We start from the raw sequence: 14,441 nt of genomic DNA on the forward strand, positions 1-14,441 counted from the left end.
AGAAAGGATTCAAGGTCATATTAATAAACCAAGGAAACATCAAAACAAATGGAAATTTTTTTGTCTATGATAGCATCTGAAAACGATATGAATACAGAGCATGTATTGTGGAAAACTGCTTTAAAAGTCAAACAATTAGCCCACACAAAAATGCAATAAATTATCGGATATAATCTAACCATGTCTTTTTTTGCCCTCTTTTGACAACAATTTTGCATTTCAAATGTGATTTGCAATTCTAATGTTAAAAAGAAAACCGTAAAAGTAAGTAAAAATTTCAACAATCTAAACCTAGGTAAAAGAGAAAACCTACTTTTGCAATTTGCAGCAAAGTCATAGTTTTAAAAAATTCTAAGAGCGATCACGGCCATTTTATTCTAATTGTTAAATCGGCACTGATACTGTTAGTTTTTTCTGAAAACGTTTCCTCTGTCTTAATGCTTTAAGCCAGAATTTTTTAATTAAATACTCAACAACAGATACAATTGCACTATGTAGGTGAAATTCAAAAAAACTACGTAAATTGCCAAGAAATGTAGTCAGCGTTATGTGAAATCAATTTATTATACATCTAGTGTTCACTCTCTCAAAAATCATAATCAGACATTACTTCTCGCAATTATGTTCTGTCTTGCTCAACGTCCGTTTGCTTGCCTAAATTGAAGAGATCAATAATTGCAAAACAGTTCCGAACAAATTTTTGCTGTGTACATTATAGCTAACCGTAACTTCTAATGATTCCCCCAATGGCTGAGCGATTCCAATCTCCGATAAAGTTAAGCATTCGTACCACAACTACAAAAATATGTATCACAAGGCGCGCTGTTAGCAACAGAAAAAGAGAGCTTTTGTAAAAATCGCTTGGCATAAGTCAACTCTAGAGCCGCCTTTTGTGTAGGAGCGAAGGAGGTTAAATTTGGAAATGACAACTTCATCGAAAAAAGGAATCAGGGAAGACGTTTGACAAAAAATTCGCACAGATAGAGGTGTTATTCACTCGAAAAATGAGAGACACTCCAGAATCGATAAACAGCACTGCACAATTTGAGAAAGACCACAAAATAGCAATCAAAAAATTCAAAAAAAGGTAGTTAAAAAATTTGACTGTTGAGAAGCTGTATTGGCGAATCAATCTCGTTGACGTATTTTAGCCTAAGGTAGAAAAAAACGTCGTTCAAAAAATGCAGTTTACAACAGAAGACAGGATAACAACGAAGGAATTTTGGACAAATCGTGATACCATATTCATCATGCACCAAAATTTCACATTTTATGAATAAGTATTTCGGACACAAAATCCTGAATTCCGAAGGTTAATGGGAACATTTGTTAACTTGAATTGGCGCATCCCTCAAGTTTTTGTTTTACAAACTTCATCGACTCGCGCTTTGAAATAGTATGAAAAATTGACGCCTTTCAAATTTGTGTGTCAAAGAAGAACTGAAGAGGGTCTCAATTAAATTCAGTGAACTAGACCAATTAAAGGCTCAAAATAAAAAAACAGTTCCAAATGAGTTTATAGAACTGTTCCGAAATCTGCTCCTCTTCGAATGATTTCTTCCTGAGTGCTTTCTTCGAAACATCTTCCTATTTTTCAAAGAGAATGCAAATTAGTTCACTTTAGCATAGTCCATTTAGGGAAATATTAGGAACTTGAGGGTATTTTCTATCATTCTTGTATGATCCATGAATTATTTATGACCTTAAAGGATTTCAGGAAAAATCATACAATTTTAATTTTCTTGGTTATTTCCTAAAGATAATTTTCACTTGTTTTTATAAAGAGGCTAAAAACTTACTAAAAGAATGGTCTTTGTCATAGAGATAATATTCTCAATCAAAAATAGATTTCTAGAAAAAAATTTGATCTCTTTTACAGAAAGCTCTTGATTTAAGTCATCTTCATTGCCAATTGTATTGTTCTCAGGCCTTATAAAGTCACTTCTAGTTACTCTAAATAAACAACTGAACTGGAGGTCAAAAACCTATCTCAATATAACCAAGTTTGACAGGACCGCTGATCTCAAGATTAACCAGTAGAAAAACAAGTTTTATCAGTAGAATGAACGTACAAAAAGCAAAATCAAAATCACGTTGTCTAAAAATTGCTATCAACTTGTAATGAAACATATAATCTAGATTTGTTTGGTTGCTCTTAATTGGTTGCGACTTCTTGGCGGTAGTTTAACCATCGACAAATTTCAAGTTCTCATTTCCTTTCTTGAATTCCCAAGGTCATTGGGAACAGGTTCCCTTCAGTTTGCGCCCCCCAGTACGTTTTGCGCCCCCAGTTGCCATTCCATTATATTCAAATTTTGCATGTGAGTAGGTGGGGTATAAATATTATTCACCCACTAAGCTTGTGGGGGCACAAACGGAAAAGATCCCACTATTTCTTGAGGAATTCATACGAACCGAATACCTTGTGACAATTCAAAATCTATTAGCCGGTTAAGAAATAACTTGTGTTCAAACATAACACCGACCTCTTCGAGCAATTTGTATTGCCAAAAGAGACCATCAAAACATACGAGGAGCAAAAAATTGAAAAGAAGAAGAAGGAATTGAGAAAAATATAGCTGAGAAGCTCAACGAACGTTTTTTGTCTTTGATCACTATAGATAAACCCACAAGTATCATTTTTTTGAGAATTTTTTTTCAGTTTACACTTATTACTTGCTTGATGTCTTTATAAACGGATGTCTTTATAATAGAATGTTTTCTTTACGCAGATGAAACAAAAATAATTTCTTATTAATACCTTCTATACAAGAAAGGATTCAAGGTCATATTAATAAACCAAGGAAACATCAAAACAAATGGAAATTTTTTTGTCTATGATAGCATCTGAAAACGATATGAATACAGAGCATGTATTGTGGAAAACTGCTTTAAAAGTCAAACAATTAGCCCACACAAAAATGCAATAAATTATCGGATATAATCTAACCATGTCTTTTTTTGCCCTCTTTTGACAACAATTTTGCATTTCAAATGTGATTTGCAATTCTAATGTTAAAAAGAAAACCGTAAAAGTAAGTAAAAAATTCAACAATCTAAACCTAGGTAAAAGAGAAAACCTACTTTTGCAATTTGCAGCAAAGTCATAGTTTTAAAAAATTCTAAGAGCGATCACGGCCATTTTATTCTAATTGTTAAATCGGCACTGATACTGTTAGTTTTTTCTGAAAACGTTTCCTCTGTCTTAATGCTTTAAGCCAGAATTTTTTAATTAAATACTCAACAACAGATACAATTGCACTATGTAGGTGAAATTCAAAAAAAACTACGTAAATTGCCAAGAAATGTAGTCAGCGTTATGTGAAATCAATTTATTATACATCTAGTGTTCACTCTCTCAAAAATCATAATCTGACATTACTTCTCGCAATTATGTTCTGTCTTGCTCAACGTCCGTTTGCTTGCCTAAGTTGAAGAGATCAATAATTGCAAAACAGTTCCGAACAAATTTTTGCTGTGTACATTATAGCTAACCGTAACTTCTAATGATTCCCCCAATGGCTGAGCGATTCCAATCTCCGATAAAGTTAAGCATTCGTACCACAACTACAAAAATATGTATCACAAGGCGCGCTGTTAGCAACAGAAAAAGAGAGCTTTTGTAAAAATCGCTTGGCATAAGTCAACTCTAGAGCCGCCTTTTGTGTAGGAGCGAAGGAGGTTAAATTTGGAAATGACAACTTCATCGAAAAAAGGAATCAGGGAAGACGTTTGACAAAAAATTCGCACAGATAGAGGTGTTATTCACTCGAAAAATGAGAGACACTCCAGAATCGATAAACAGCACTGCACAATTTGAGAAAGACCACAAAATAGCAATCAAAAAATTCAAAAAAAGGTAGTTAAAAAATTTGACTGTTGAGAAGCTGTATTGGCGAATCAATCTCGTTGACGTATTTTAGCTTAAGGTAGAAAAAACGTCGTTCAAAAAATGCAGTTCACAACAGAAGACAGGATAACAACGAAGGAATTTTGGACAAATCGTGATACCATATTCATCATGCACCAAAATTTCACATTTTATGAATAAGTATTTCGGACACAAAATCATTTCAAAGGCAGTCATTTGCAAAACCCTAAAGATCCCTGTGTGAATTGTCAGTCAATTGTTACACAAAATTACGAAGAACCCATTATTTGAGATGTATCCAGCTCTAACATCCTGCTAAAGACTAACACATAGAGGAAAGTATCGCTCAATACGGGCATGCGAAATATCAATAAAATTGAAACAGCATTCCAGAGTCAAATTCTAATGGCAGTAATTTGAGATTATACTGTGAGCCACACAGGTTAGGCAAATATAGCAGTCAACAATTTTCAACGAATTGGTAACACCTATTAACCACTTTTAAAGCCAAATGGAACAAAGAACGGACAATGACCTTGAAATTGTCCTGAACAGGTGGTCACTTGATCACTGTCAGTCAGGCCCAGCTGAACAGGTGGTCACTTGATCACCGTCAGCAAGACAATACAGTGCAACACATGTGGAGTTAGACCGTTGGAGAGACTTCTCTGTGGAGATAGAACTTGGAGAACCTGTATAAGCAAATCAATGTTGTTGACGTATCTTAGCCTAGACGCTGAAGCTAAGAACTTTATTCAAAAAATGCAGTTTACAACAGGAGACAAGAGAACAACGAAGGAACTCTGTACCATACTTGATAACATATTTTTCACGCAACAAAATACCACATTTTATAGATAAGTCTTTCGGACACAAAAGTTTTCCAGGGGCAATCGTTTGCAAAAGTTTCAAGATCCCTGTAGGAATTGTCGACCAATTGTGACACAAAATTGCAAATAATTCAGCATTCGATATGTATGCAGCGCTAACATTCCTGATAAAGACTAATACCTAGAACTTTTATCGCTAATTCGAATGCCCGTATTGAGCGACAGTTTCTCCTATATGTTAGTCTTCATCAGGCATGTTAACGCTGGATGCATCTCAAATGATGGATTCCTCATAATTTTGTATCACAATTGATTGACATTTCACACAGGGATCTTTAGGATTTTGCAAATGATTGCGTTGGGAAAGATTTTGTGTCCAAAATACTTGTCTATAAAATTTGAAATTTCGTTGCATGATTAACTTGGTATCAAGACTTGTCCAGAATTCCTTTGTTGTTATCCTGTCTTCTGTTGAAAACTGCAATTTTTGAACGAAATTTTTGCCTACCTTAGGCTAAAATACTTCAACGACTTTGGTTTGCCGATACAGTTTCTCCACAATCTATCTCCACAGAAAGTTACTATCAGATGTGTTATGGGAAAGATTTAAACTCTCTGTTTTTTGGCAGTGGTTTAATCTTCGGCAAATTTTATGTTCCCAATTTTCCTGAGATCCGAAGGTTACTGAGAAAATTTGTTAACTTGGATTGGCGCATCTCTCAAGTTTTCGTTTTATAAACGTCATCAACTAGCGCTTTGAATTAGTATGAAAAATCGACTACTTGCAAATTTATGTGTCAAAGAACAACCGAAGAGGGTCCCAATTAAATCCAGTGAACTAGACCAATTAAAGGCTCAAAATAAAAAAACCTGTTCCAAATGAGCTTATAGAACTGTTCCGAAATCTGCTACTCTTCGAATGATTTCTTCTTGTGTGCTTTCTTCGAAACATCTTTCTACTTTTTAAATAGAATGCGACTTAGTTCAGTTTAGCATAGTTCATTTGGGGAAATTTTAGGAACTTGAGGGTATTTTTTATCATTCTTGTATGATTCGTGAATCATTTATGACCTTAAAGTATTTCAGGAAAGGTCATACAATTATATTTTTCTTTGTTATTTTGTAAACATAATTTTCACTTGTTTTGATAAAGAGGCTAACAACTTACTAAAAGAATGGCCTTTGGTATAGAGGTAATTTACTCAATCAAAAATTGATTTCCAGAAGAAAATTGATCTCTTTTACAGAATGCTCTTGATTTAAGTCATCTTCATTGCCAATTGTATTGTTCTCAGGCCTTATAAAATCACTTCTAGTTACTCTAAATAAACAACTGAACTGGAGGTTATAAACCTGTCTCAAAATAACCAAGTTTGACAGGACCGCTGATCTGAAGATTAACCAGTAGAAGAACAAGTTTTATCAGTAGACTTCTTTATAAAGTGTCGGGTTATTATACATTTCATAAAGCTTAAAAATGCAGATCTACCAGCTTTCGATAAATTCAAGCTAGCCACTCTTAGCGCTAAAATGAATGAACGTACAAACAAGCAAAATCAAAATCACGTTGACTAAAAATTGCTATCAACTTGTAATGAAACATATAATCTAGACTTGTTTAGTTGCTCTCACTTGGTTGCGACTTCTTTGCCGTAGTTTATCCATCGACAAATTTCAAGTTTTCATTTCCTTTCTTGAATTCCCAAGGACATTGGGAACAGGTTCCCTTCAGTTTGCGCCCCCAGTACGTTTTGCGCCCCCAGTTGCCATTACATTATAAATTATTATGTTCAAATTTGGCATGTGAGTAGGTGGGGTATAAATATTATGCACCCACTAAGCTTGCGGGGGCACAAACGGAAAAGTTCCCACTATTTTTTGAGGAATTCATACGAACCGAATACCTCGTGTCAATTCATAATCTATTAGCCGATTAAGAAATAACTTGTGTTCAAACATATCACCGACCTCTTCGAGCAATTTGTATTGCCAAAAGAGACCATCAAAACATACGAGTAGAAAAAAATGCAGAAGAAGAAGAGGGAAGCGAAAAAAATATAGCTGAGAAGCTCAACGAACGTTTTTTGTCTTTGATCACTATAGATAATCCGCACAATTGTATAGCGACTTTGACAAATCCAGAGTTTTGTCTGGACGATAAACAAATTTAAAAAAAACGTAAGTTGAAGATGAGATAAAACACATTAAAAAAGATTTGAAGACTAAAACGAATGAGTCAACGTCGTTGAAGGTTTCACTCCCGAACATAATTATAACTTAGTCATTTTAGCGGCTCCAAGAAAACTGACTCGAGTTTCCAAAGGCCATGCAATCAGAGTAAAAAAGATTTTTTTTTACTAACCAGTGTCAACGTTATGATACTTTCATTTTATTTTGAGCGTATAGTTTATACAATGTTCAGAAGTTATCTACAAAAAGATTTTTATTCAACGACGTGATTTAAGAAAGCGGCATTCAACGACATGAAATTTGCAATAATCTCTTTAAAGCCTTCAATTCAATCAATTGCAACATAGTTTTTGCAGAAATTTTATCGTCTAGGTATCGAAAACTCTTGGGATTTTTTGCTTCATATATAATCAAGGGAGAAAAGCAACTAGTCATTTTAAACGAAATATCAACTATACGCGATACAATTTCCAATAATATAGTGGTGGCCCAAAAGTATCAATTTTTTTCAGAATTTTTCTTTTCAGTTTACACTTATTACTTGCTTGATGTCTTTATAAAAGGATGTCTTTATAATAGAATGTTTTTCACGCAGATGAAACAAAATTAATTTCTTATTAATACCTTCTATTCAAGAAATGATTCAAGGTCATATTAATAAACAAAGGAAACATCAAAACAAATGGCAATTTTGTTGGCTATGGTAGCATCTGAAAAAAACATGAATACGGAGCATGTATTGTGGAAAGCTGCTTTAAAAGTCACACAATTAGCCCACACAAAAATGCAATAAATTATCGGATGTTATCTTACCATGACAATAGTTAGTCTTTTGTGCCCTCTTTTGACAACAATTTTTGAATTTCAAACGCGATTTGCAAATCTAATGTTAAATAGAAAACCGTATAAGTAAGTAAATATTTCAACAAACTAAACCTAGGTAAAAGAGATAAGCTACTTTTGCTATTCGCAGCAAAGTCATAGTTTTAAAAAATTCTAAGAGTGATCACTGCCATCTTATTCAAATTGTCAAATCGGCACTGGTACTGTTAGTTTTTTTTCTGAAAACCTTTCCTCTGTCTGAATGCTTTAAGCTAGAATTTTTTTATTAAATACTTTCCACTCACCAACAGATACAATTGCACTATGTAATTGAAATTCAAAAAAGCTACGTAAACTTCCAAGAAAACTTCCTAAAAAATCAATTTTTATACATCTGGTGTTCACGCTCTCAAAAGTCATAATCTGACCTTACTTCTCGCAATTATGTTTTCTCTTGCTCATCGTTTGCTTGCCTAAGTTGAACAGATCAAAAATTGCAAAAGAACTCCCAACTAATTTTCGCTGAGTACATTATAGCTAACCGTAACTTCTAATGATTCCCCCAATGGCTTAGCGATTCCAATCTCCAAAAGGGTTAAGCATTCGTACTACAACTACAAAAATTTGTATCACAAGGCGCGCTGTTAGCAACAGAAAAAGGAGCTTTCGTAAAAATCGCTTGGTATAAGCCAACTCTAGAGCCGCCTTTTTTGTTGGAGCGAAGGTGGTTAATTTTGGAAATGACAATTTCATCGAAAAAAAGCATCAGGGAAGACGTTCGTCAGTAGATAGAGGTGTTATTCACTCCAAAAATGATAGACACTCCAAAACCGATTAACAGCACTGCACAATCTGAGAAAGACCACAAAATGTCAATCAAAAGATTCACAAAAAAGGTAGCTCAAATATTTTTTAAGAAAATTGAGGCCACAGGAATTTTCTGTGGAGATAGACTGTGGAGAAGCAGTATTGGCAAATCAATAACGTTGACGTTTTTTAGCCTAAGGTAGAAAAAACTTTCGTTCAAAAAATGCAGTTTACAACAGAAGACAGGATAACAACGATGGAATTCTGGACAAATCTTGATACCATATTTATCATGCAACAAAATATCACATTTTGATGAGTATTTCGGACTCAAAATCATTTCAGAGAATGTCATTTGCACAACCCTAAAGATCCCTGTGTGAATTGTCAATCAATTGTGACACAAAATTACGAAGAACCCATCATTTGAGATGTACTTTTAAAGCCACTTTTAAAGCCAAATGGAGCAAAGAACGGGCAATAACCTTGGAATTGTCCTGAACAGGTGGTCACTTGATCACTGTCAGTCGGATCCGCTGAACAGGTGGTCACTTGTTCACCGTCAGCAGGACAATGCAGTTCAACAACTGTGGAGCTGGGCCGTTGGAGAGGTAGATAGAACTTGGAGAATCTGTATAAGCAAATCAATGTTGTTGACGTATCTTAGCCCGTACGCTGAAGGTAAGAACTTTTTTCAAAAAATTCAGTTTACAACGGGAGACAAGAGAACAATGAATGAACTCTGTACCAAAGTTGATAACATATTTATCATACAACAAAATATCACATTTTATAGATAAGTCTTTCTGTCACAAAAGTTTTCCAGGGGCAATCGTTTGCAAAATTTTCAAGATCCCTGTGATTTACGACCAAAATTGCAAATAATTCAGCATTCGAGATGTATCCAGGGCTAACATTCCTGATAAAGACTAATACCTAGAATTTTTATCGCTAATTCGAATGCCCGTATTGAGCGATAGTTCCTTCTAGGAGTTAGTCTACATCAGGCATGTTAGCGTTGGATGCATCTCAAAAGATGGATTCTTCATAATTTTGTATCACAATTGATTGGCAATTCACACAGACATCTTTAGGCTTTTGCAAATGATTTCCTTTGAAAAGCCTTTGTGTCCGAAATAATTGTCTATAAAATTTGAAATTTCGTTGCATGATGAATATGGTATCAAGATCTTTCCAGAATTCCCTCATTTTTTGATTAAATACTCTCTACTCACCAACAGATACAATTGCACTATGTAATTGAAATTCAAAAAAGCTACGTAAATTTCCAAGAAATGTAGTCAGCGTTATGTGAAATCAATTTATTATACATCTAGTGTTCACTCTCTCAGAAGTCATAATCTGACATTACCTCTCGCAATTATGTTTTCTCTTGCTCATCGTTTGCTTGCTTAAGTTTAACAGATCAATAATTGCGAAAGAATTCCCAACTAAATTTCGCTGAGTACAATATAGCTAACCGTAACTTCTAATGATTCCCCCAATGGCTTAGTGATTCCAATCTCCAAAAAGGTTAAGCATTCGTACTACAACTACAAAAATTTGTATCACAAGGCGCGCTGTTAGCAACAGAAAAAGGAGTTTTCGTAAAAATCGCTTGGTATAAGCCAACTCTAGAGCCGCCTTTTTTGTTGGAGCGAAGGTGGTTAAATTTGGAAATGACAATTTCATCGAAAAAAAGAATCAGGGAAGACGTTCGTCAATAGATAGAGGTGTTATTCACTCCAAAAATGATAGAAACTCCAAAACCGATAAACAGCACTGCACAATCTGAGAAAGACCACAAAATGTCAATCAAAAGATTCACAAAAAATGTAGCTCAAAAATTTTTTAAGAAAATGGAGGCCACAGGAATTTTCTGTGGAGATAGGCTGTGGAGAAGCAGTATTGGCAAATCAATGTCGTTGACGTTTTTTAGCCTAAGGTAGAAAAAAACTTTCGTTCAAAAAATGCAGTTTACAACAGAAGACAGGATAACAACGATGGAACTCTGGACAAATCTTGATACCATATTCATCATGCAACAAAATTTTACATTTTGATGAGTATTTCGGACACAAAATCATTTCAAAGGCAATCATTTGCAAAACCCTAAAGATCCCTGTGTGAATTGTCAATCAATTGTGACACAAAATTACGAAGAACCCATCATTTGAGATGTATCCAGCTCTAACATCCTGCTAAAGACTAACACTTAGAGGAAAGTATCGCTCAAAAGGGGCATGCGAAATATCAATAAAAATGAAACAGCATTCCAAAATCAAGTTCTAGTGGCAGTAATTTGAGATTATACTGTGAGCCACACAGGTTAGGCAAATATAGCAGTCAACAATTTTCAACGAAATGGTAACACCTATTAATCACTTTTAAAGCCAACTGGAGCAAAGAAAGGACAATAACCATGGACTTGTCCTGAACAGGTGGTCACTTAATCACAGTCAGTTGAGCCCGCTGAACACGTGGTCACTTGATCACCGTCAGCAAGACAATGCAGTGCAACAACTGTGGAGCTGGGCCGTTGGAGAGGTAGATAGAACTTGGAGAATCTGTAAGCAAATCAATGTTGTTGACGTATCTTAGCCCGTACGCTGAAGGTAAGCACTTTTTTCAAAAAATGCAGTTTACAACAGGAGACAAGAGAACAACGAATGAACTCTGTACCATACTTGATAACATATTTATCATGCAACAAAATATCACATTTTATAGATAAGTCTTTCTGTCACAAAGGTTTTCCAGGGGCAATCGTTTGCAAAACTTTCAAGATCCCTGTGGGAAGTGTCGACCAATTGTGACACAAAATTACAAATAATTCAGCACCCGAGATGTTTCCAGCACTAACATGCCTGATGAAGACTAATACCTAGAATTTTAATCACTAATTCGAATTCCCGTATTGAGCAATAGTTGCTTCTAGGTGTTAGTCTTCATCAGGCATGTTAGCGCTGGATGCATCTCAAATGATGGATTCTTCATAATTTTGTATCACAATTGATTGGCAATTCACACAGAGATCTTTAAGCTTTTGCAAATGATTTCCTTTGAAAAGTCTTTGTGTCCGAAATATTTGTCTATAAAATTTGAAATTTCGTTGCAAGATAAATATGGTATCAAGATCTTTCCAGAATTCCCTCGTTGTTATCCTGTCTTCTGTTGTAAACTGCACTTTTTGAACGAAAGTTTTTCCTACCTAAGGCTAAAATACGTCAACGACATTGGTTTGCCGATACAGCTTCTCCACAGTCTATCTCCACAGAAAGTTCCTATCAGATGTTTCATGGGAAAGAGTGAAACTCTGTTTTTTTGGCAGTGGTTTAATCTTCGGCAAATTTCATGTTTTGATTTTTCCTGAATTCCGAAGGTTACTGGGAACATTTGTTAACTTGAATTGGCGCATCTCTCAAGTTTTTGTTTTACAAACGTCATCGACTCGCGCTTTGAAATAGTATGAACAATTGACAACTTGCAAATTTGTGTGTCAAAGAAGAACTGAAGAGGATCTCATTTAAATCCAGTGAACTAGACCAATCAAAGGCTCAAAATAAAAAACCTGTTTCAAATGAGCTTATAGAACTGCTCCGAAATCTGCTCCTCTTCGAATGATTTCTTCCTGTGTGCTTTCTTCGAAACATCTTTTTACTTTTTAAATAGAATGCGACTTAGTTCAGTTTAGCATAGTTCATTTTGGGAAATCTTAGGAACTTGATGGTATTTTTTTTATCATTCTTGTATTATTCATGAATCATTTATGACCTTAAAGGATTTCAGGAAAAGTCATACAATTATATTTTTCTTGGTTATTTTGTAAAGATAATTTTCACTGGTGTTGATAAAGAGGCTAACAACTTGCTCAAAGAATGGCCTTTGGCATAGAGGTAATTTACTCAATCAAAAATAGATTTCTAGAAAATAAATTGATCTATTTTACAGAAAGCTCTTGATTTAAGTCATATTCATTGCCAATTGTATTGTTCTCAGGCCCTATAAAGTCACTTCTAGTTACTCTAAATAAAAAACTGAACCTGTCTTATTATAACCAAGTTTGACAGGACCGCTGATCTCAAGAATAACCAGTAGAATAACAAGTTTTATCAGTAGACTTCTTTATAAAGTGTCGGGTTATTATACACTTCATAAAACTTAAAAATGCAGATCTACCAGGTTTCGATAAACTCAAGCTAACCACTCTTAGCGTTAAAATGAATGAACGTACATACAAGCAAAATCAAAATCACGTTGTCTAAAGATTGTTATCAACTTGTAATGAAACATATAATCTAGACTTTTTTGGTTGCTCTTATTTGGTTGCGACTTCTTGGCGGTAATTTAACCATCGACAAATTTCAAGTTTTCATTTCGTTTCTTGAATTCCCGAGATCATTGGGAACAAGTTCTTTTCCGTTTGCGCCCCCAGTATGTTTTGCGCCCCCAGTTACAAAGCCAGTGCCATTACATAATAATTTATTATGTTCCATTTTGGCACTTGAGTAGGTGGGGTGTAAAAATTATGCAATAAGCTTGTGGGGGCACAAACGGAAAAGATCCCACTATTTCTTGAGGATTTCATAAGAAGTGAATACCTCGTGCCAATTCAGAAAACTTTTAACCGATTAAGAAGTTTTTTGGGTTCAAACCTAACACCGACCTCTTCAAGCAATTTGTATTGCCAAAAGAGATCATCAAAGCATACAAAAAATTGCAAAAGAAGGAGAAGGAAGCAAAAAAAATAGCTGGAAAGCTCAACGAACGTTGTTTTGTCTTTGTTCACTATAGATTATGCACACAATTGTATACCAACTTTGACAAATCCTGAGTTTTGTCTGAACGATAAACAAATTAAAAAAAACGTTAGTTGAAGATGAGATAAGACACATTAAAAAGGATTTGAAGACCTAAGACGAATGAGTCTAAAGTCGTTGAAGGTTTCACTCCTGAACATAATTATAACTTAATTATTTTAGCGGCTCCAAAAAAACAGACTGGAGTTTCCAAAAGCCCCGGAATCAGAGTAAATAATTTTTTTACTGACCAGCGTCAACGTCAAGTTCCTTTCTTTTTATTTTGAGCGATTAGTTTATACAACCTTCAGAAGTTATCTACAAAAAGACCTTTAGGCAACAACGTGATTTAATTAAGCGGCATTTAACGACATGAAATTTGCAATAATCATTTTAAATCCTGAAAAACAGTCAATTGCAACATAGCTCTTGCAAAAATTTTATCGTTTAGGTATCAAAAACTTATGGGATTTTTTGCTCCATATATAATCAAGGGAGAAAAGCAACTAGTCATTTTAAAGGAAATATCAACTATCCGCGATACAAATTCCAATACATAGTGGTGGCCCAAAAGTATCAATTTTCAGAATTTTTCTTTTCAGTTTATACTTAATACTTGTTTGATGTCTTTGTAAACGGATGTCTTTATATTAGAATGTTTTCTTTACGCAGATGAAATAAACTTATTTTCTTATTAATACCTCCGATAAAAGAAAGGATTCAAGGACGTATTAATAAACAAAGGAAACATCAAAACAAATGGCAATTTTGTTGGCTATGATAGCATCTGGAAAAGATATGAATACGGAGCATGTATTGTGGAAAGCTGCTTTAAAAGTCAAACAATTAGCCCATTAAAAAATGCAATAAAATATCGGATGTAATCTAACCATGACAATGGTTAGTCTTTTGACTACAATTTTGCATTTCAAACGCGATTTGCAATTCTAATGTTAAAAAGAAAACCGTAAATATAAGTAAACATTTCAACAATCTAAACCTAGGTAAAAGAGATAACCTACATTTGCTATTTGCAGGAAAGTCATAGTTTTAAAAAATTCTAAGAGTGATCACTGACACCTCATTCAAATTGTCAAATCGGAACTGGTACTGTTAGTTTTT

This window comes from Convolutriloba macropyga, chromosome 5 (assembly GCF_964194025.1).
Source record: "Convolutriloba macropyga chromosome 5, txConMacr16.3, whole genome shotgun sequence".
NCBI lineage: Eukaryota > Metazoa > Xenacoelomorpha > Acoela > Convolutidae > Convolutriloba > Convolutriloba macropyga.